A 22,299-nucleotide genomic window follows, 5' to 3' on the forward strand; every position below is an offset into this window, starting at 1 on the left:
TACAAAATACTGCTAAAAGAAAACTGTTACTCCACCTTGTTTTTAAATCCCAGGCTAGTATCTGTTTTCTCCAGGAAACACACCTATCTAAAGATGAGTGGGAGAATGTAAAAAATAGAAAATGGATCAGGTCTATAATAAGTGCTGGTGATAGCACAAATTCGAAGGGTGTGGCCATTATAATTAAGAAACAATTCCAAGAAGCTATCAATGAATATAAATCTGATATAAACGGCAGATGGTGTTACTTCACCTCTACACTCCCAGACTCCTCCAAACCAATTCTGTTCTTGAACCTATATGGTCCATGCTCTCAACAACAAACTTTTATTTTAGAAATTTATAATATACTAAACTCATTTCCAAATTACTTATTCATAGTAGGAGGGGACTGGAATGCGGTAATAGATCCTAGCCTTGATCGCACCAGCAACTCCTCCTCTTATAACTTCCAAGCTTCTATAGCCTTAGAGGAACTTATCTCAGATTTTAATCTTATAGACACTATTACTTTTAGTAATATTTCGACCAAAGAAAATCTATATACCTTCTACTCTAATTGTCACAAATCTTGGTCACGTCTAGACTTCCTTCTAATTTCGGACCCCCTATCTAAATTTAAAAATACTTTTAATATTGAACCCAGATTCCTCTCTGATCATGCAAGAATCTCTCTCAAAATTAGATTCAATACCCCTGATTTTACCTTTGCTAACTGAACCCTTAACAATAATCTACTAAATAATAAAGATATATTAAATAAAATTAATAACATGTTATTGGTTCTCGACAGTAATCTCACAAAGTCCCAAATCCCTCCAGACATCCAATGGGCGGCTTGCAAAGCTGAAATGAGAGTTTTTTTGATTAGCAAAGCTTCCTTTCTTAAAAAACTCAACATTAAAAAAGAAAATATTCTATCCTTAAAACTCTCATCTTTAGAAAAAAATCAGAGATTATCTCCAGACCCAAAAACCGAAGAACTGATCAATTCGACGCGCAAAGAACTATTTGAACTTCACTCACAGAGTTATTCCCTACAGGAACAAAAATTTATAGCAACATATTCTGAATGGGCTCAAATTCCCTCAAGAACTTTGGCAAGAATATTAAAAAACAATAACGGTGCTCCCAGAATATCCACCCTTCATTATCAAGGAAAAATCTACAAATCAGATTCTGAAATAATACATTTATTTTTTGAATTATTTTCAGATATTTATAGTAGCAATAAACGCAATACTCTCAATCCCCAGATGGAGTCTTTTCTTAATTCCATCAATTTCCCCTCTCTTAAATCTAATCAAGTCTCCCTCTTATCTGCTCCGTTCAACATTCAAGAAGTCCAAGACATCATAAATAACCTTAAAACAGGCAAATCTCCGGGCCCTGATGGCTTTACTACTAACTTCTACAAAGCTTTTTGCTCAAAAATCTCCTCCATTCTTTTGAAAGTCTTTAACTGTATTATAAAGGAGGGTATTACTGACATACATTGGAACAACTCAAAAACTGTCTTACTATTAAAAAATAAACAAGACAAAGCAGACCCACACAATTACAGACCAATTTCGTTAATAAATGTTGACATCAAAATTTTTGCTGCTATTTTAGCTAATAGATTACAAAAGATACTTCCGTCCTTAATTTCCCCTGACCAAGCTGGTTTTATGAGCAATAGACACACATGGGACAATACCCTAACCTTGGATTCCCTAATACAATTTACCAAAAAAGAAAAAAACCCAATCTACGCCTTAACTTTGGATGCCTCCAAGGCTTTTGACAGAGTTAATTGGGACTTTTTGTTTGCTACCTTGTCCCATTTCAATGTACCTAAATCCTTCACGGATATGATTAGAACACTTTATACAAATTCTCACACATACCTTTACATAAATAAACAGAGATCCAAGCCAATATTAATTACTAATGGAACAAGACAGGGTTGTCCACTTTCACCCTTTCTCTTTAACATTTTTATCGAGCCCTTCTTTTTATATATCACTCAGAATACTCACCACAATATCCCTAAAATCCTAAATACGCATGTTGCATTATCAGCTTTTGCAGATGATCTAAATCTATACTTTCAGTCTCCCAATTCAGACCTACCCAAAAATTTTGATGCCATCAGGAACTTCTCTACTGCATCAGATTACCTAATTAACAATAAAAAATCACATATTTTCCCAATTAATCCTAATTCCCACAAATCTTTCTATTTTCCTGAGTCCTCTTTCCAAATAACATATAACCTTAAATATCTAGGTATCCACTTTGAACATAACCAAGCTTCCATGCTCCAAAACAATCTACTAAAAACATGGTCCACCATACAGCAAGATCTACAAAGATGGAAACTTATGAATTTAGCTTTCTTGTCCAAAGTAGCAATAGTGAAAATGAATGTCTTACCCAGGCTCTTATATCAATTCAATGCTTCGGATATGTTAGTCTCTAATAATTTTTTCTCCAAAATTAACAAAGACTTAGCTAGGTTCATCTGGTTCCCTAAGTCAGTGAGGATCTCTTACTCCAAATTAACCTATCCTAAGGAGAAAGGAGGGCTAGGCCTTCCAAACTTTCAACTGTACTACAAGATTATCTGCTCAAATAGAGTCTGGTCTATTTCAAATTTTAGCAGCAAAAACCATACCCACTCTCCATCCTGGTTAAAAATTTGGTATCACCATGTTATCTCTAACAAAAGTAATCCTCAGGCTATCCCCTTTCTATCCACTATTTCTATGAACAACTGTAATCTAGCACATTCCCTGAAACATAAAATCAGGCTTTTCCAAAAACTTATTAAAGACATCAAACTGGAAAATATTCTACCCCTTCTCCAACCACTCCATCATAATCCAAACCTCAAAATCAATAATGTAATGCTTGACCTTACTAAATTTCCTCTCATCAAAGATCTCAATGTTTGGGACATCCTCAAATATAGGTCTAAAACTCTTCCCGAGCTATGGATAATTCTTGGAACCAATAATAAATACACAGTTATTCTTCGACAACTAAGAGAAATTATACTTGCACAACCTTTCAATCTATCTCCCAACCTTCAGGAAATTAACAAACTAGTCGAAATTATATCTGTAATCTCGAGCACTAAAAAAACAATCTCATCCTCTTACAAACTATTGAATACTTTGCTATACAACTCCAACTGTCTCTTCTCCAACTATTGGAATACCGTTGGCTCTCCTATTACAGAGGATCAAAAACTCTCAGCCATAAAATCTACTTTAGAACTCTCCCTTTTTAAGAAACTCTTATACACCCAATTGATGCTAAACAATAATTCCTATTACACTCCTGTAATACTAAATAAATTTAACCCCAACTCATCCCCCTCTTGTACTTGTTGCCCCTATCCGAGAGCGGATTTATTACACATTATGTGGTATTGCAACCACTCTCACAAACTCTGGTGCTCTCTAAAAGTTCGTCTGCAAAAAATGGGTTACTACACCTCCACCCTTTCGTGGGAAACAGCCATTCTTCATATTCCTACCTCCAAATTATCTAAATTACAACTCCACATTTTAATTATTCTTTGTTCACTTATTAAACTATACATCACTAATAAATGGATGGATCGCACCAAACTTAGTTGGAAAGGTTTCAAAGAGATGGCTTACAAACACATTTCAGCTCATAAATTCATTATAAAGGGCCCCAAAAAGAGAGCCTATTTTAGTAAATTATGGAAGAAACTTATAGATTTTTTCTTACTGAATAACTTCCCATTCATACATTTAGTGCAACATGTATCCTTATCCCTGTTAATTAACGGAGAACCACTGTTAACTCAATTATTATTATCTTTTTCACTACTTCATGCAATACTCCTCTAGAGGAATTGTAGCACATTTATGTTGTAAATATTGTATATAATTGTTTTTGGTTAAATTGATTACAATGCTCTCCTTGTGTTTTTCCTTTCCTTCTCATATGTACCACTGCTAAACTGTTTGGATACTCATAATATCCTGTAATTATCCAACGCTGCATTTTAATGTGCATAACTGCAATGTTTTCCATTTTTCTGTATGCATTGTTTCATATTATGGAAAATAAAAGAAGTATTTGAAAAAAAAAATACCTGCAAGTTAGACTGGTTTTGCTGAGCTACTGACATGCTGCTTCAACACAGCAGTTTATTATAATGACATGCACGTATTCATTTGTAGTATTCCTTCGTGATAGTGTATTCCCTTTCATCAGCAAAGACACTGTGCTGTCTCCTAGCCTTCACTATAATGTAGATAAAAAGTGGAATCAGTATTCACCCTTTACTTAAGAACAGAGCTTTTCTGGGGGCCCCTGGATCACCTGTCCTGGTTAATGCAATAATAACATAAGCTTGCTCTTGAATGTTGTTGTTGTCTTTCGGCTTTTCCCGGTTAGGGGTCGCCACAGCGGAACTCCGGTCCACTAAAGATTGGCAGTAGATTTTCACGAACGCCGAGGTGCCAGCTCTACGTTCAACCTTCAATGAAGGCACGCCCATTTATGCATGTCTTTCGAACGCCCACCCAACCACGGGGAGGACATGCAGACTCCACACAGAAGGCACTCCCCGCACTCCAGCCTAGAATCAAATGGGAGAACCTCTTGCTGTGAGGCAACAATGCTACAGCTGCACCACCGTGGTAAGCTTGCTCTTGAATCAAGTCCAGCAATAATTTAAAAACAAAGTTAAAACTAAATGACAGGATAACTATTTTTGGTCTAGGTTCTGGAAGACAAGGAACAATGTCAGTATGATGAAATAATTGTTAGGAATCCATATTATTTTCAGATGGCAGAAGACCATAAAGTTGAATGTGGGGAGGCTGTACATGTAACGTATCTAAAGGAAGGCTTGTGGTACCAAATTTATGATCCTGTATTTCTAGTGAACCTCTGCTCTGCTTCCTGTGTAGCTACTTTAGAAACTATAACCAAAGAAATGTCATTTGCTGTTAATGCCGATGCATAATGGGGGACATGTCAGTCAAACCTAGAGTTAGCAAGTATAAGAGCTTTGTATAGTTTGGCAACTGTATGCAGACTATATATAAACTAAACTAAACTCCTCATCTTCGAACCCACCAAACATATTCAAAACAACTCTCACTTTAACATCACAGTAAAAGACAACACCACTATCCACCCAACAGATCACACCAAATTAATAGGAGTTGAAATAGACAACAATCTCATATTTGACATTCACATATCCATGACCATAAACAAAGTCCACCAAAAACTAGGAGCGTTATACAGAAATAAGCAACTCCTCACCAAAGCAGCTAGGATTTAAGTTGCAAATTTGCACCTTATTTCTCCCCTACTTTATGCCTCTCCAATATATACCAACCTAAGGCAATGCGATCTAAATAAACTCGAGACCTGCTACAATAAAATCGCCAAATTCGCCACCGGGGCATCATAACACAGTCACCACTGTCTCTTACTTTCTGAACCAAGCTGGCTAGAACTCCCTCACCTCCTTCAATGGTAGCAAATCACACTCACCCACAAACTGGTTAACCATCCTCTAAAGGTCCCATCCCTCCAGTATCTACTCCAACTCTATCTCATCACCAGACCACTATGATACAGCAACAAAAATCAATTACAGGTTATTAGAGCCAGTAACACTGCTGGAGAAGCACTATTCTCTAGCACTATAGCCAAATTATGTAACACCCCCCCCCCCCCACAATAACCTCTCTACCATCATGCACCCACTTCCAAGCTTTACTTAAAGTGCACTGGCTATGCCCTTGTAACTCTCCCCTCTAACTTCTCCCATTCCATCTACCCTCTACCTCTCTTCCACCCCACAAACTACCTTTGACTACAGCAAGCTCTGATACTTCCATGCCTATCTACTTATTATATGGCAGTAACTTCTTATTGTAACAATTGTTAATATCTGCTATGACTTCGTGGATAGAATAGATGCTAGTTATCTACTGAATGTAATATGTTTTTCATCTGTAACTATGTTTGTAATATTTTAATTGCTAGGATTCTTAATCTGTAACTATGTCTGTAATATTTTAATTTGTGGAGCTTTTCTCCCTGGGCCTCCGCTGAAAATGGACCTGCGTCCAGTCGGACATTCCCGGTCAACAAATGTAAATAAATACATTTTTATATATATATATATATATATATATATATATATATATATATATATATATGTTACATATAAAATAAGGAGCATAGGGAAGAGAAAGATACTGTTTTCAAAGAACAAGAAGTGTAGGAGAAAGAAATGTACTGTTTATTGTTATTCTGATGACTCACTTTTGCCCAGCTAACTTTTTTTTTCTGAGTGTGTCTGCTTAAACGTAATGCTCCAAAAAATTTAAATGACCCACATATTTTTAAGATTTGTATGTACTGCACTATTGGTACCACTTTGTTTTTAAATTTGTCCCAACTAATGTACCCATATGGCATGTAACTAAGATGGATTCAATGATACTGCACACAGACTATTAATTATGTCTAATCTAAGTATTTTAGTTCTGTGTTGGAGGATAATGAATGCAGCTTTGTTACTCCTAACTCAGATTTTAGTGTAATGTCTGCTGATTGTTATAGTAATTTAGATGCATTTACTTCAGGCATCATCAGCAGGTTTTAAAGAGTACAGTAAGAATAAAGCTGTTTAAATTTATTCATACCAAAAAAGAATGGTATGTTGTTAAAAATGTTTAACAACAAATTAATATATTATTATTATTATTATTATTATTATTATTATTATTATTATTATTATTATTAATATTAATAATAATAATCCATCTGACAGAGGCAGTGGTATAGCTGTGCTAAGCATCAGTCAATATCTTGTTTTGAACATTTGCAAGACCGTCTACTCTATAAGAGATAATTTACATAAACCTAATGGTATTGTAATAAATGGAGAGTGGTGATTATGCACCAAAATTCAGAAAAAGAGAAATTAGCTAAGAGTTAAAGTGGTGTGAGACCCAACCTTAACAATTGTTAAGCACCCCTGCTCAAGTTCTTAAGGTCAGGTGTATCATTTGGCAGTCAAATCTGCCAGTACTGACCAGTAAATGACAGCGGCAGTACTGCTCTCCTAAGGGATAATGTATCCCTTCCTCTTACAAACTTAGAAAGTAGCAAGAATAACAGGATGTGTTCACCGGAGGTGTTTTGTTCCTAAAAGGTATGAAGTCTGAAACTCAGATGTATATCACTATTCAGTGACTTCGATCCTCAGTGATTTGTCAGCCATGGACTTTATGAGGAAAAGACCAAATAAATGAGGCAAAAATCTGGAAATTCTTTGAAAATCTGACCTATTCATGGCCATGAAAGTTATTTATAAATGTAGCAGAAATCGTTACATTGCCTTTCTGATAGCTAGCTTAAGTTTCTTTTACTGACTGTAAATTCAGAAACCTGATTATACAAGAACCAAGGTTGTCAACTTTTTGTGTCTTCCAAAGATCAAAGTCCACAATAGTATTCCTTCCCCACCTGGCAGACCTATTGTTACAGGGTGTGGGGTACATAGAATTGCTGAGTAAGTTTATTAACAATATACTACTACCTAAGGATAACCACATTTGTTCTTGCCTATATGATTTAAACATGCTTCTACAGAAATTATTTAATGATGTATTAGTGGGAGAAAGATATGTTTTGGGCATTCACTGATGTCACTAGTTTTTACACCATTTGTCTACAATCCACTTTTCTTATTTTTGCACATAGGGTTAGGATGCCACATCAATAGTGCGACTCATCTAGAGCCTGTGTTCACACTGCCAAGTGACTAGCCCTGCCATGGTTGTTCTTTCGTACACACACACACACACACACACACACACACACACACACACACACACACATCCTTGCACCTGTGGTCAGTTTTGTGTGCCCAGTCCACCTACTGCATCTCTCTGGAATGCAGGATGAAACTGGTGTACCTGGAGAAAATACATACAGACTCTGCACAGAAGGCACCCCAGCCAAGAATTGAATCGGAGGACCTCTTGCTGTGAGGTGACAGTGCTGCCTGCTGTGCCACTCTACCAGTATCTATCATTTAGTTGGGCTGAGGTCCTCAGGTATTCATTGGACGAGTCTGTAAGAACTAATATTATTTTAGAACTTAGATATTTGTGTTGTACATAATAAATTCATTTTTGCTGACCAGGTTTACCACAGAACCAAAGGAGCACTAATGAGTGCCTCCTTTGTGTACAAACCTTTTTACTGATTTCTTGAAGCACTCTGTATGTATGATCATGATTAACAATGTTACCTTTCTTATTTTGGTGATGTTTATTTACCTGCAAGGGAGACGCCCATGGTTTAGATGATTTTTCAGTTATATCTCTTCTGATATATTTGGTTGACAGTTTATGAGTATGAATTGTTGGCCTGCTTAATGACGATTTAATATGTGGACAAGGTTGTACAGCTTGACCTTAAAATTAAGGAATTTATAGTCACAGAAGCTTTTGGTTAATTTTTATCCCGAGAGTGTACCAGTCACTGTAATTATCTGATATTATGTTGGTTTTGGTTGCTAAGTTCAAGCTGCTAGTCTTAAATTTTGAAAAGTTAGCTTATGACAGAAGACAAACAGTACTTTTTCTGTTACTATTTCTTATAGTAACTTGGACATAAACTGCTGGCCTACTACCTAGTTACCTCTGTATTTGTGGACAAAGATTATTGTCCCTAAACTAAGAAATCCATTTCATTTTTATTTATTCCCATGCATTGTCACCCTGTCCCCATGTTCATAAAATTTGGTGGCTCTGATCTGCCCATCCCTTATGCTAAATAAAATTTAACAACTCTCCCATCTCTCACTTATGACAAGTACTCTAAGACTAGAAATGTCCCTCATTAAGTAGATTTTATTCACACATCCTATGTCATCCAGACTGGTTATAAACATTGCTAGAGATGTATTCTGCTTGATATATAAGGACAATCTCTTCTACAAATGGTCCACTCATCCATCACTATATGGGAATACTGATATGATAGTTTAGGTTTAGGTCTCTAGAATGGATATCTGCTTTATCATTGGCTCTGTTTGGTGAAGGAATTCAAAGAGTAATGGATAATTCATAGTATGGACAACTAAGCAGAGCTTAGTTTACATAGCTAAGTGATACTTGCCCAGCTTTTTATGTGGGCAAAACTGAGCACCCCTAAGGAAAATAATTTACAAGCATATTTCTGGTATTAATAAAGCAAATAATAAAAATGCTTTATACAAACATTCTTTGGTATGTCACAGTTTTAGAAATTGTGCCCCAAAATCTGTGGTGGAGCACCTGGGAAGCCTTACTTGAATATAAAGAACTTTTGTGGTAGTTCCATCTTAATGCACAAAATTCCCCCAGTATTAATGTTTTTTGCCTATTCCTCTGGTTCTTAAAATGAGATCAGCTAAACTGTAGATGTTTTATTCAGAACTAATATAATATTAAAGTATTTTTATACCTGAATACTTCTTAAATACCTTGTAATTTCTGGATTTATTGTATTTATTGTTTTAACATTGTTTTTGTGTTACATCAGTTTAAGATCTTGTTAGGAATCTCAAATGTATTATACATAAATTTTTGTTTCATGAATTTTGAATTAGTTCTGATGGAGTTAAGTGCAAAGGATGAAAGCACTTAATTCAGTTTTATTAAACTGGTTTTACTGTACATGTTCTGGCTCTGTTTGCCTCTTTCTGCAACTTTTGGTTACCAGTTGTGGTTTGTGCAGATTTGCCTGCCTTTTTTGGTTATTGATCTTTTTTGGTGGGTTGAAGGTTCACAGAATCAGTTTTATTGATGTCTGAGTTTGTTTATTCACAGGAAGTTTGAGACATTAACCTTGTGTCTGAAATTACGTATATGACAGGGGATCTAACTTGTCTGATTTTTTGCCTCAAATGACTGTGGAAGAGAACTCACAATATACCCATGTACATTCTACTTATTCTGAATTGGTTGTTTTTTCTTCTACACAGTGGATTCAGAGTTCAGAGTTCAGTTTCACCTATAGTTGATTATTTTATGGATATGCACGCACTGGTTTTAAAGGGAGTGAGCAGAACTACTGAGCCTTTTGTTATCAATGAGGTACCAACTTTGGGTGTGAATGATGGTGTGGTCCCTGGTTTATATAGTGTACCTGGTTCCAGTATAGAGAACAGTTCCAGTAATTTTGGTGACTGGTTAGCCAGGGATTTTTCAACTTGCAATGCTTATTCGGATGTACATTTGAGCCAATCTTCTTTATCTGTTTTGATCTGTGATTTGAAAAGAAATCTCATGATTAAAAACAGTTATTTTGCAGAATGTCTTGGACTTGGTATCATTCCTCAAGAACTGTGGAACTACAGATTCCCAAATGGGATTTCTGAGAATTCACCATTTTTCACTGACTTTATTACCATGTTTGATAGACATGGGTTCTGGACTATGAAGTTATAAATTAAATGTAATGAACACAATTTATAGATTTTGAATGAGGAATTACATTATTTGAACAATAAAATTAGAGATACTCTTTTATTTACAGTTTATAAAAACAAATATGATTTGTTTTTTGTAAATGTTGATAAACAATGTATTACAATAAAAACAGGAAAAAAATGTTAAAATTGTGAGAGACAGTAAGCAATACAAATGTAAGACTGCCTAGTCTATGAATATTAGACACAAGGAGTACAGTAGACATAATAAGATGGCATACACTCCTGTTAATGCTAATTAGAATGTTGATTTTACTGAAGAGGTAGGAAATCCTCAGGTAGATTTACAGAGTTATTACAAAGCTCCTTCAGGGACACCACCTCTCCAGCAATCGACAAGGTTGGCGAACAAGACATGTGAAGAGGGAGGGCTAATGGTTCATCAAAATGAGTTTGGGAGACAACATTCAGATATGAAGGGATGTTATCAGGTCCCAAACAACCAGTACAGGGGAAGAATCAGTGGCAGAAGCAGATGGAGATAGCTCAGAGTATTATTACTTCTGATTTTGGTAGTATTTTGATTACCTTTCTAAATTATATTTTAATTATAGTGACATCACTTTAATACCCACTCATTTTTCTTTATTTTCCAAAAGGTTTTCTTTTGTTCCTAATAAATCCTTTGATTTAGTGGATACTTTGAGTTTAGGCTTTACACAGGAAAACTGAATGTATCCATTATTTATGGTAATAAAGATGGACCTAGTTTATCTGATGGCCTGCTATTTATTAAGAAGAGTTGTTTTAATCTGCCTATGCATCCCTTAGTGCAATCCATTGAGAATGCCTGTAAGTTGGATATTTACTGGCATTCTGGTTATAATCTTTCTGCAGAAGAAAAGGACTTTTAGGTGTTTATGCAAAGAAGAAACTTTACATATCATGAAATCTGATAAGGGTGGTGGTACGGTTATTTACAATGCCATTTCCTCTTTTTCCTCTATATTTGATTTATTATAGGACACTGCCACTTATTTATCTCTGTCCCAAAATGAAGTGTATATAGCCTAGAGAAAGACTGTTTGTTCATGGATGAATGTTTATTACAAGGCATGATTGATTATAACCTTTTTGAATTTCTGAAGACCTCAACACGTTTTTCCTACTATTTTTGCAATATCAAAGTCCATAAAACCTTAAGAAAGCAACCTTTCAGACCCATTGTGGCAGCACATAATTCTAAGACACAGTCATTTGCTGTTTTCATCGACAGGATGTTAAAACGGGCCCTGGATTTGGTACCCCATATTCTTAAAGACTCCTGGAACCTTTTGCAAAGACTGCAGGGTGGCTTTTGGGATGACAGTATAAGGTTTTTTACTACTGATGTAGTGGACCATTTTACTTGCATACTGCAAGATGTTGGTATGGATATTTTTCATGAGATTATATCAAAATTTTAATTTTTATCTGGTGTTCAAGTCAAATTATTAATGGATTTTATTTCCCTCATTCTGGATATTAAGTAGATAATACTTTGAGGGCAAATGTTATAAACAAATTAAAAGAGTTGCAATGGGGGGCTTCATGTGCCCCCATTTTTGCTAATTTTGTCTTAAAAGGTTAGGAGCAAATGTTTTTTTTAACAGCATAAACTATTTCCCTTATTATAAATTATATTTACATTACCTGGAAGACATCTTTATTATTTGGTCTGGACCTGAAGAAAAGGTGGCTAGGTTTATTAACTATTTGTAATGTATTATTGAATTTTTGAAGTTTACCTATATTTTTAATAAGAATGTTGTGAATTACCTGGATGTAGTTATTATAAAGGAAAAGGATGGGTTTTCTTAACCTTTGTATAGAAAACCAACCTTTAGAAATTCATATTTACATTTTCGGAGTAATCATCTTTATAAACTGCAGGCTAGTTTAATTAAAGTTCAAAGTATCAGGTTATTAAGTATGATTTCTAATGATTCTGTTTTTAAAGAAGAATTAGAGTAGCTTAAAACATGTTGGTTGAGAGAAGGTACCCTTTAAAGCTTACTACTGACATTTTTTGACTATGTTAGTGAACAAAGGGCTACTAGATATTCCCGTATATTGGGTACAGGTAGATCTATTTCCCCAGGTGAACCTATGGATGTAGGTCCTAAAAATGTATTTGGTAAGGCACTTGAATTGGCTATATTAAAGATATTATTCATTCCAACTAGAATATTTTTAAAGGAATTGATTTTGTGTATGGTTTATTAGCGGAAATGTTAAGCAGTTGTTGGAGTGGGACAACAAATTTATTATGCCTACCAAAACTGTGGCAGGTACCTATAAATGTGGCTGTCGCAATCACTGTATGTTTAGTATGCACAAAGAATTTTTGATGCTTGATAATTTATTTAAAAGTAAAGTTCTTTTGCAGCCAGATAATTATGTCTCAAGGGGAATTGTTTACATAGTTAAGTGTGATACTTGCCCAGCTTTTTATGTGGCATAAACAAAGTACCCTGTAAGGAAGTGAATTTGCAAGCATAATTATAATACTAATAAAGCAAATAATAACTATACTTTATACAAACATTCTTTGATATATCACAATTGTAAGAAGTTTACTTTTGATATTTTAGAAATTGTCCCCCAAAATCTGAGAGGGGGCCCCTGGGAAATTTTATGTGAATATGATGAACTTTTGTGACATTTCCATCTTAATGCACACAATTCCCCTTGTATTCATTTTTTTGTCTATTATTACTTTTTTTAAAAGAAATCAGCTACACTGCAGATGTTTTTATTGAGAACTAATGTAATTATAAAGTATTTTTATACTTGATTAGTTCTTAAAGGCCTTAGGGTTGTAATTTGTGGCTTCAGTATATTTATTGTTTTATCATCATTTATGTGTTATGTCAGTGTAAGATCTTGTCAGGAATTTCTTATGCATTATATATAAATATTTGTTCCTTGAAGTTTGAATTAGTTCTGATGAAGTCCATTAAGTATGAAGGATGAAAGCACTTAAAGGACCACTACAGGAAAAAAATTGAAAAATATATATTTTTTAACTTTTCCTTAAGTTTGGCTCATTGCAAACCTGTATGCACCAGACAGAAGTAGTTACTACTAATTGTATTCTTTTTGTAACCCTGACTGACCTCCTGGGGGCAGACATCCTGATGAGAGTTTGTTTTCTTCTAAAGATGTGAGTCCACTGTTTCTGAGATTACAGTGCCCATAGCTGGGCTGTCATATAAGACTTCCATTCACTTAGAATGGAAAAAGAGGCAAGAGCAGCTAAGTTTTGACAGGCCTCAGTAAAAGTATAATTTACTGTCACACAGTGCCTTTTACAAATGTGTTTCCTTACGTTGTCTTACACATTCTGTGAAAAAAATCTTCCAGAACTGCAAACTCATTGCTGAAATAACAGAGTTTAGACATTCAACTTTGATCTGTTTGAGTTCATTCTCAAGTTACTCCTCCCATATTCCCACCCTCAGCTAGAAGAGTTTCACATTTCCTGCCCTGCAAGGTTCAGCTAATTTGAATGACAATACACATCAGAGTTGCTTGCAGTCAGCCAGGTGTGCCTCTGAAACTGTTCCCTCATCTCTCTCCTTACTGCTACCATCTGAATAGCACTTTCACAGTAAGTCATGGTAGAAATATGCTTTTAGCAATCATTAATGTAAAGGTTTTTAAGTATTCCTCTGAACATGCCCGTAACATACACAGATAATTAATCTGGGCCACAGACAGATTTAGCTATGACTGCAAATTCATACTTAACCAAAATGAATATTCATATTTGCTTTACACAGAATTGCAGTCCTCTGCATTTTTATCCATGAGGCATGCCACTGATGTGTCCTTCTATTTGCAGTTACTAGTACTGTTGTGTGCACATATTCATTGCTGAAGCATCAAATTCTACCCAGCTTTACTGCACTTTCTCTTACTTATCTCATCTCCTACCTGCAGTGGTTGATACTTTTTCAGCAGGACTCTTCTGCTCTGTTGCTCTATCCCGCTCTGTTTGCCCTGAAGGCTCATTCCACTCCCCTACCCTGCCCCCAATTCTCACCCGCCCCCAGTGCTCCTACATTTATTGCCATCCCTTACTCCCTCCCCATTACAACAACCAATCCTGCCACAGCATATCTCCTCCCTCTCCACCAAACTTACCTTACCCTATACTCCTTCTCCCATTCCACCTGCTCTGCCTATTTCCCTCTAACCTCCATATTCCGATCTCCTCAAAACAAACTTCAACCACAAATGCCCTCTTTTACTTCCACAATTCTTACCCCCACAACACTCCTACTTTTCATGCTGCTTCCTCTATACCATGCCACCTCTTATACAAACCTCCATATACAGCATCCACCTCCACCTCCATACCTCAACCATTCAAATCCCTTCTACGACATCTCTGCCTCTCTTACCCCCATTCACCCCACCTCTCTATTAAGTTTAAAACTCTTCCAAATCCCCTCAAATTTCTACAAACCTAAACCTGCATCCCACCATCCATCCCTAACCAAACAAATTCCTAAAAAGCTTATTCATCTTCTCTCATACCTCTTCTTAGCAGGTGACATTCATCCCAACCTCGGACCAAATACTTCTCAAACTTATAACCATAGCTCCAACAACAAACCTATTCATAAAGACCTCAAATTCCTCACTATCAATGCCCAAAGCTTAACTAATAAAATTACCCTGTTTCATGCCTGGGTCAACCATAACTCACCTGACATAGTAGCCATCTCTGAAACCTGGCTAAAACCACACATAACTGGCTCAGAATTACTTCCTCCCGGATTTCAATGTCTCAGATATGACTGCTTAAATAAAAGAGGTAGTGGAGTAGCACTAATTTACTCTAATCATTTATCTATTACTCCTTTCCCAAATCCTATTCCATCCTTTCATAATGCTGAACTAGTAATTGTCATGCTAAAATTAAATAACCGTAAAAATATCTGCATCATCTCCCTTTACATTCCCCCTGGTAATAACACCAATACCTTAGAAGACTTCCTCTCCTGGACCTGTACAAATATTAAACAAGAAACTTACATAATGGGAGATGTAAATATTGACTGGCAGAAAAATCATAGACCCTAATCCCACCTTATCAATTAATCTCTTCAACTTTACTCAACTTATTCACACCATCACTAGGCCCAACAAGATCAACCACCCAGGCTCCATCCTAGACTGGATACTAGTGTCCCACCCAAATAAAATCACTACATCTGGTGTCACTCCCGACCCATTAAGAGACCACCTCCCTGCTTTCACCCAGAGAGCCACTTTCTCATTCCCATACTCCCAGCACCTCCTACAAACCCATAACCTAACTAAATTTAACCCCTCTACCTTCTCTGACTCCCTTAAGCTCACTAACTGGAACCCACTAAAAACCCTGCCTCTAGACAAAGCCGTAGACTTCTTCAACTCCACATTTCTTTCTGTCCTAAACTCCCTAGCTCCAACACGAACCAAAAGAGTTAAAGCCAAAACAGCCCCTTGGCTTACAAAAGCTACAAGAAAATTATGCAACAAAGAGACAAATCTTGGAAAAACTATCTCCATCATAAACAGCCTGAACTGTTACTAAAATACAAACAGCTACAAAACTTAGCCAAAAAACAAGTCATTAAAGCCAAAAAATCCTACTACAACCACCTACAAATAAATCATACAAAGAACCCCAAACAATTCTGGAACTCTATAAACACCCTTCTCAAGCCTGGTACCACAAATAACCCTTGTTCTGACACCAGCAAATCTGACCAAGAAATTGCCAAACTATTTAATACCTTCTTCACCTCTTCCATTGCTGAGTTGACCAAAACCTTCCCCAATAACATCCCCCTACCCACCTCCTCCCAAGCTTCCACCCCATCTCCTCCCACTCCCCCTATGTTTGAACTTAAACCTGTATCCACCAACCTCATAAAGAAATTTCTCTTTAAACTTAAACCTTGCACCAATGCTCCTGACAACATTCCCTCCTCCTTCTTAAAAATTGCCTCTGACAGTATTGCTTTCCCTATCAGCATCCTGATCAATAGATCACTACTCGAGTCATATGTACCAAAATTACGGCGTTCTGCTTTTATTCTTCCACTCCACAAGGGTGGCAAAAACTGTAACTTCTCCAACTTCTGCCCCATAGCCATCCTCTCTCCCATCTCTAAACTTCTCGAAAAATGCATTCACATACAGCTCATGCCATTCCTAACCGAACATCATCTGCTCTCTCCTACCCAACACGGCTTCCGCCCTGGACACAATACCAACACAGCCCTTCTCTCCTTTTTACACTCTATCAATTCAGCCCGAGATTCTGGTAACTTAGTTTGATCTGTTCTATTAGATTTATCTAAAGCTTTCGATACCATCTCTCACACCCATCTACTAAACCATCTATCTAACCTTAACATCTCCCCAAAAACTCTTTCCTGGTTCTCCAGCTATCTTTCTGACAGGTTCCAAGCAGTGAAATTGGGCCAGTCCTCTTCCACCTTCCTTCCAACACCCACAGGAGTTCCCCAAGGTTCCATTCTTGGCTATCTGCTATTTAACATCTTCATTAATGATTTCCACAAAGCCATTCCAAACACCAAAATTGTCCAATATGCAGACGACTCTTCTCTGATCTGCTATGCCTCCAACCAAACTGAACTCAAGTCCCTAACTCAATCTGCCTTCTCAACCACTGAAAAATGGATGCCTATTTCCCTCTAACCTCCATATTCCTATCTCCTCAAAACAAACTTCAACCACAAATGCCCTCTTTTACTTCCACAATTCTTACCCCCACAACACTCCTACTTTTCATGCTGCTTCCTCTATACCATGCCACCTCTTATACAAACCTCCATATTCAGCATCCACCTCCACCTCCATACCTCAACCATTCAAATCCCTTCTACGACATCTCTGCCTCTCTTACCCCCATTCACCCCACCTCTCTATTAAGTTTAAAACTCTTCCAAATCCCCTCAAATTTCTACAAACCTAAACCTGCATCCCACCATCCATTCCTAACCAAACAAATTCCTAAAAAGCTTATTCATCTTCTCTCATACCTCTTCTTAGCAGGTGACATTCATCCCAACCTCGGACCAAATACTTCTCAAACGTATAACCATAGCTCCAACAACAAACCTATTCATAAAGACCTCAAATTCCTCACTATCAACGCCCAAAGCTTAACTAATAAAATTACCCTGTTTCATGCCTGGGTCAACCATAACTCACCTGACATAGTAGCCATCTCTGAAACCTGGCTAAAACCACACATAACTAGCTCAGAATTCCTTCCTCCCGGATTTCAATGCCTCAGATATGACTGCCTAAATAAAAGAGGTAGTGGAGTAGCACTAATTTACTCTAATCATTTATCTATTACTCCTTTCCCAAATCCTATTCCATCCTTTCATAATGCTGAACTAGTAATTGGCATGCTAAAATTAAATAACCGTAAAAATATCTGCATCATCTTCCTTTACATTCCCCCTGGTAATAACACCAATACCTTAGAAGACTTCCTCTCCTGGACCTGTACAAATATTAAACAAGAAACTTACATAATGGGAGATGTAAATATTGACTGGCAGAAAAATCATAGACCCTAATCCCACCTTATCAATTAATCTCTTCAACTTTACTCAACTTATTCACACCATCACTAGGCCGAACAAGATCAACCACCCAGGCTCCATCCTAGACTGGATACTAGTGTCCCACCCAAATAAAATCACTACATCTGGTGTCACTCCCGACCCATTAGGAGACCACCTCCCTGCTTTCACCCAGAGAGCCACTTTCTCTTTCCCATACTCCCAGCACCTCCTACAAACCCATAACCTAACTAACTTTAACCCCTCTACCTTCTCTGACTCCCTTAAGCTCACTAACTGGAACCCACTAAAAACCCTGCCTCTAGACAAAGCCGTAGACTTCTTCAACTCCACATTCCTTTCTGTCCTAAACTCCCTAGCTCCAACACGAACCAAAAGAGTTAAAGCCAAAACAGCCCCTTGGCTTACAAAAGCTACAAGAAAATTATGCAACAAAGAGACAAATCTTGGAAAAACTATCTCCATCATAAACAGCCTGAACTGTTACTAAAATACAAACAGCTACAAAACTTAGCCAAAAAACAAGTCATTAAAGCCAAAAAATCCTACTACAACCACCTACAAATAAATCATACAAAGAACCCCAAACAATTCTGGAACTCTATAAACACCCTTCTCAAGCCTGGTACCACAAATAACCCTTGTTCTGACACCAGCAAATCTGACCAAGAAATTGCCAAACTATTTAATACCTTCTTCACCTCTTCCATTGCTGAGTTGACCAAAACCTTCCCCAATAACATCCCCCTACCCACCTCCTCCCAAGCTTCCACCCCATCTCCTCCCACTCCCCCTATGTTTGAACTTAAACCTGTATCCACCAACCTCATAAAGAAATTTCTCTTTAAACTTAAACCTCGCACCAATGCTCCTGACAACATTCCCTCCTCTTTCTTAAAAATTGCCTCTGACAGTATTGCTTTCCCTATCAGCATCCTGATCAATAGATCACTACTCGAGTCATATGTACCAAAATTACGGCGTTCTGCTTTTATTCTTCCACTCCACAAGGGTGGCAAAAACTGTAACTTCTCCAACTTCCGCCCCATAGCCATCCTCTCTCCCATCTCTAAACTTCTCGAAAAATGCATTCACATACAGCTCATGCCATTCCTAACCAAACATCATCTGCTCTCTCCTACCCAACACGGCTTCCGCCCTGGACACAATACCAACACAGCCCTTCTCTCCTTTTTACACTCTATCAATTCAGCCCGAGATTCTGGTAACTTAGTTTCATCTGTTCTATTAGATTTATCTAAAGCTTTCGATACCATCTCTCACACCCATCTACTAAACCATCTATCTAACCTTAACATCTCCCCAAAAACTCTTTCCTGGTTCTCCAGCTATCTTTCTGACAGGTTCCAAGCAGTGAAATGGCGCCAGTCCTCTTCCACCTTCCTTCCAACACCCACAGGAGTTCCCCAAGGTTCCATTCTTGGCTATCTGCTATTTAACATCTTCATTAATGATTTCCACAAAGCCATTCCAAACACCAAAATTGTCCAATATGCAGACGACTCTTCTCTGATCTGCTATGCCTCCAACCAAACTGAACTCAAGTCCCTAACTCAATCTGCCTTCTCAACCACTGAAAAATGGATGCTCCAAAACCACCTCTCACTTAACACTAACAACATGAAAATCCTCCTATTCACTCCCTCCAAATCCACTCCCATTGACAAAAACTCATTTGAAATTACCTGCCTCAACAACTCTATCATTGATATTGTTCCCTCCGCCAAACTCTTGGGGGTCACCATTGATGAACACCTAAAATTCAATACCCATATCCAACTTAACATCAAGAAAACCCACATAAAACTTGGCCTACTCTACAGGAATAATCACTTCCTCCTCCCTCTACTAGACTGACCCTGGCCACTACATATCTTCTCCCATCTCTTCTATATGGCGCTCCTCTGCTTACTAATCTATCTTCCACCCTTACCTCCAAACTAGAAGTATGCTACAACAAAATCTCCAGGTTTTCCACAAAAGCAAAAGCCTCCTCTCACCACTGCTCCTCCCTACTAACTCTAAACTGGCTTGAACTCCCCAATCAACTAATCTTCCTCCAAACTGTCTCAGCCCACAAGTTACTATTTCAACCCACCAGCTGCCCTGCTTTATCTAATATCCTCCTAACTTATAGCCCCCCAAGACCCCTTAGATCCACTTACCAAAACCTCATTACTATCCACAAACCTAAGTGCCCTGCTGGTCAACTTTTACTCTCCTTCACCCTAGCTAAAAAATGGAATGCCCTGCCCTCCACTTTGAGGGCCTGTGACAACCTAAACACCTTCAAAAGACTACTTCACTCCTACCTGTTTCTTCACAGAGAATGTAACTGCACTCTTCACCCCATACCTCCCAACCTCCCCTCTTCCTTCTCTCCTGGCTAACCTCCTTCCCTTCAAACCTCTCACTTATACCCAGACTATAAATTATAACCAATCTCCACCCAGCCTCTCGCTCTATGCCTCTCATCCTTTCCTTCATAACTACTTTTTAACATCTTAGCTACAAAGTATTGGATACCTTTTCTTTCTACTACCCGACCTGGTATATAATTGTACGACTACATATTGAATGCAATGTAAATTAATCTTTTTTCCTTTTGTTATTTCAATTTGTTATGTAACTTAGCAATGTGAAAATTCTATATGTTATGTAACTTGTTATGCGGAGCTTCGCAGCTTAGCAATTTGAAAATTATATATTCTATGTAACTTGTTATGTGAAGCTTTTCTCCCCGGGCCTCCACTGAAAATGGGCTCTCGAGCCCAGTGGACCTTCCTGGTTATCAAACTGTAATAAATAAATAAAGTACAGGCAAGCCAGCAAATGTACAAACAGCACATGGCAACAACACTATATAAATACAAAAATTATAAGAGACTCTTTAAAGTTAGATAAGACACCTTTGAGCTACCTTAGCATCTACAAGTGCGTAACTTGTGAAGCCTGATGAATAACAATGAGTCTGGATTTCAGTACAGGAAGGGGCAAGCTGAGCTAACAGGTATCATGCTGAGGAGATGACTTCATTATGCAGACATCACGACTCCACAGTTTAACTTCAAATGATTGTTTAGCAACAGAAGATGAAGAAGGAGGTGTGATGTAGATGCTTAGAAACCCTAAGTCACAGACAAGTTTAGCATATTCACAGAAATCTTAACAATAGCATCCGATGATGTATGAGCAGAGTCATTGAAGAAACAGGTTTTTAAAGCAAAAGAATAAATCAATGTCAATAATTACTTAGTTCTTCTGTCACCAAACAGTTACATTTAAGCATACACAGCTCACCAGAAAGTAGCTACAATCAAATGGACAGCCATATTTCTGCAATTACTATTCCACTATACCATCTGACTTTACATTACTGGTTTCCTTACAGGAATACCAGACTGTTTGTGAAAATCACATAAAGTAAGGCACGTCAACAAATGGATGTCAGGGATTGTGGTTGACACTGACTATTGTTCAGACCACACTATGGCAGGTTCACACAGCTATGTGCAGTCATCAGAACTCCCCTTCTCTCTGCATCAGACCACATAGCAGTATGACTGTGGCTTCCAGGTACAGTTTATAGCACAATGTCAAATGTCAGGTATGCACACTTTGTGAGAAATCCTTCTTCTCAACAATGACTACATAGACATGCAAGCCTTATTTGGAACATGTTAGATGAAGCGAAGCCACTGTTGTGTATTTGTGCATACTGACCACCCGTAATGCATTATTAAAATTGTATGAAGCATCACTGGAAACCTCATTCTTCTGCACTATCACTGTAGGTCCATCAAATCATGTGTAACAAGCGGGCATCAGTGTCTCTAATCACTGAAGACAACTGGGCAAGAACAGTTAGGGAGTAAAGTTCTCAGTGACTGCACATTTAGAACGTCTTCTACTCTCAGTTTATATTTTCAAGAAATTTCTTCCTTTTAAGACATCACCATGCTCCCTTTTTTGGTGCAAACAAAGATAGGTGGTGAATTTGAATTTTACTGCTTACTCCTGTTAGCGTTTATCCATTACCAAAAAAAAGAAGTTATGTTCTTACCATAATGTTCCATGTTTGTTGTCCTTTATCTCGTCTTCCTTCTTTCTGGTTGGGTTCAGAGCCGATCTCGGCTC

The 22,299-nt window shown here is 37.4% G+C and overlaps 1 protein-coding gene across 1 annotated transcript in view; it reads right to left on the reverse strand.

Moving 5' to 3' along the window:
- LOC122806131 (YEATS domain-containing protein 4-like) overlaps window positions 1–22,299 on the reverse strand; it is a 460,120-nt gene that overhangs the window by 135,282 nt on the left and 302,539 nt on the right. The window lies entirely within an intron of this gene.

This window comes from Protopterus annectens, chromosome 7.part0 (genome assembly GCF_019279795.1).
Source record: "Protopterus annectens isolate FY-2018-M chromosome 7.part0, PAN1.0, whole genome shotgun sequence".
Classification (NCBI taxonomy): Eukaryota; Metazoa; Chordata; order Ceratodontiformes; family Protopteridae; genus Protopterus; species Protopterus annectens.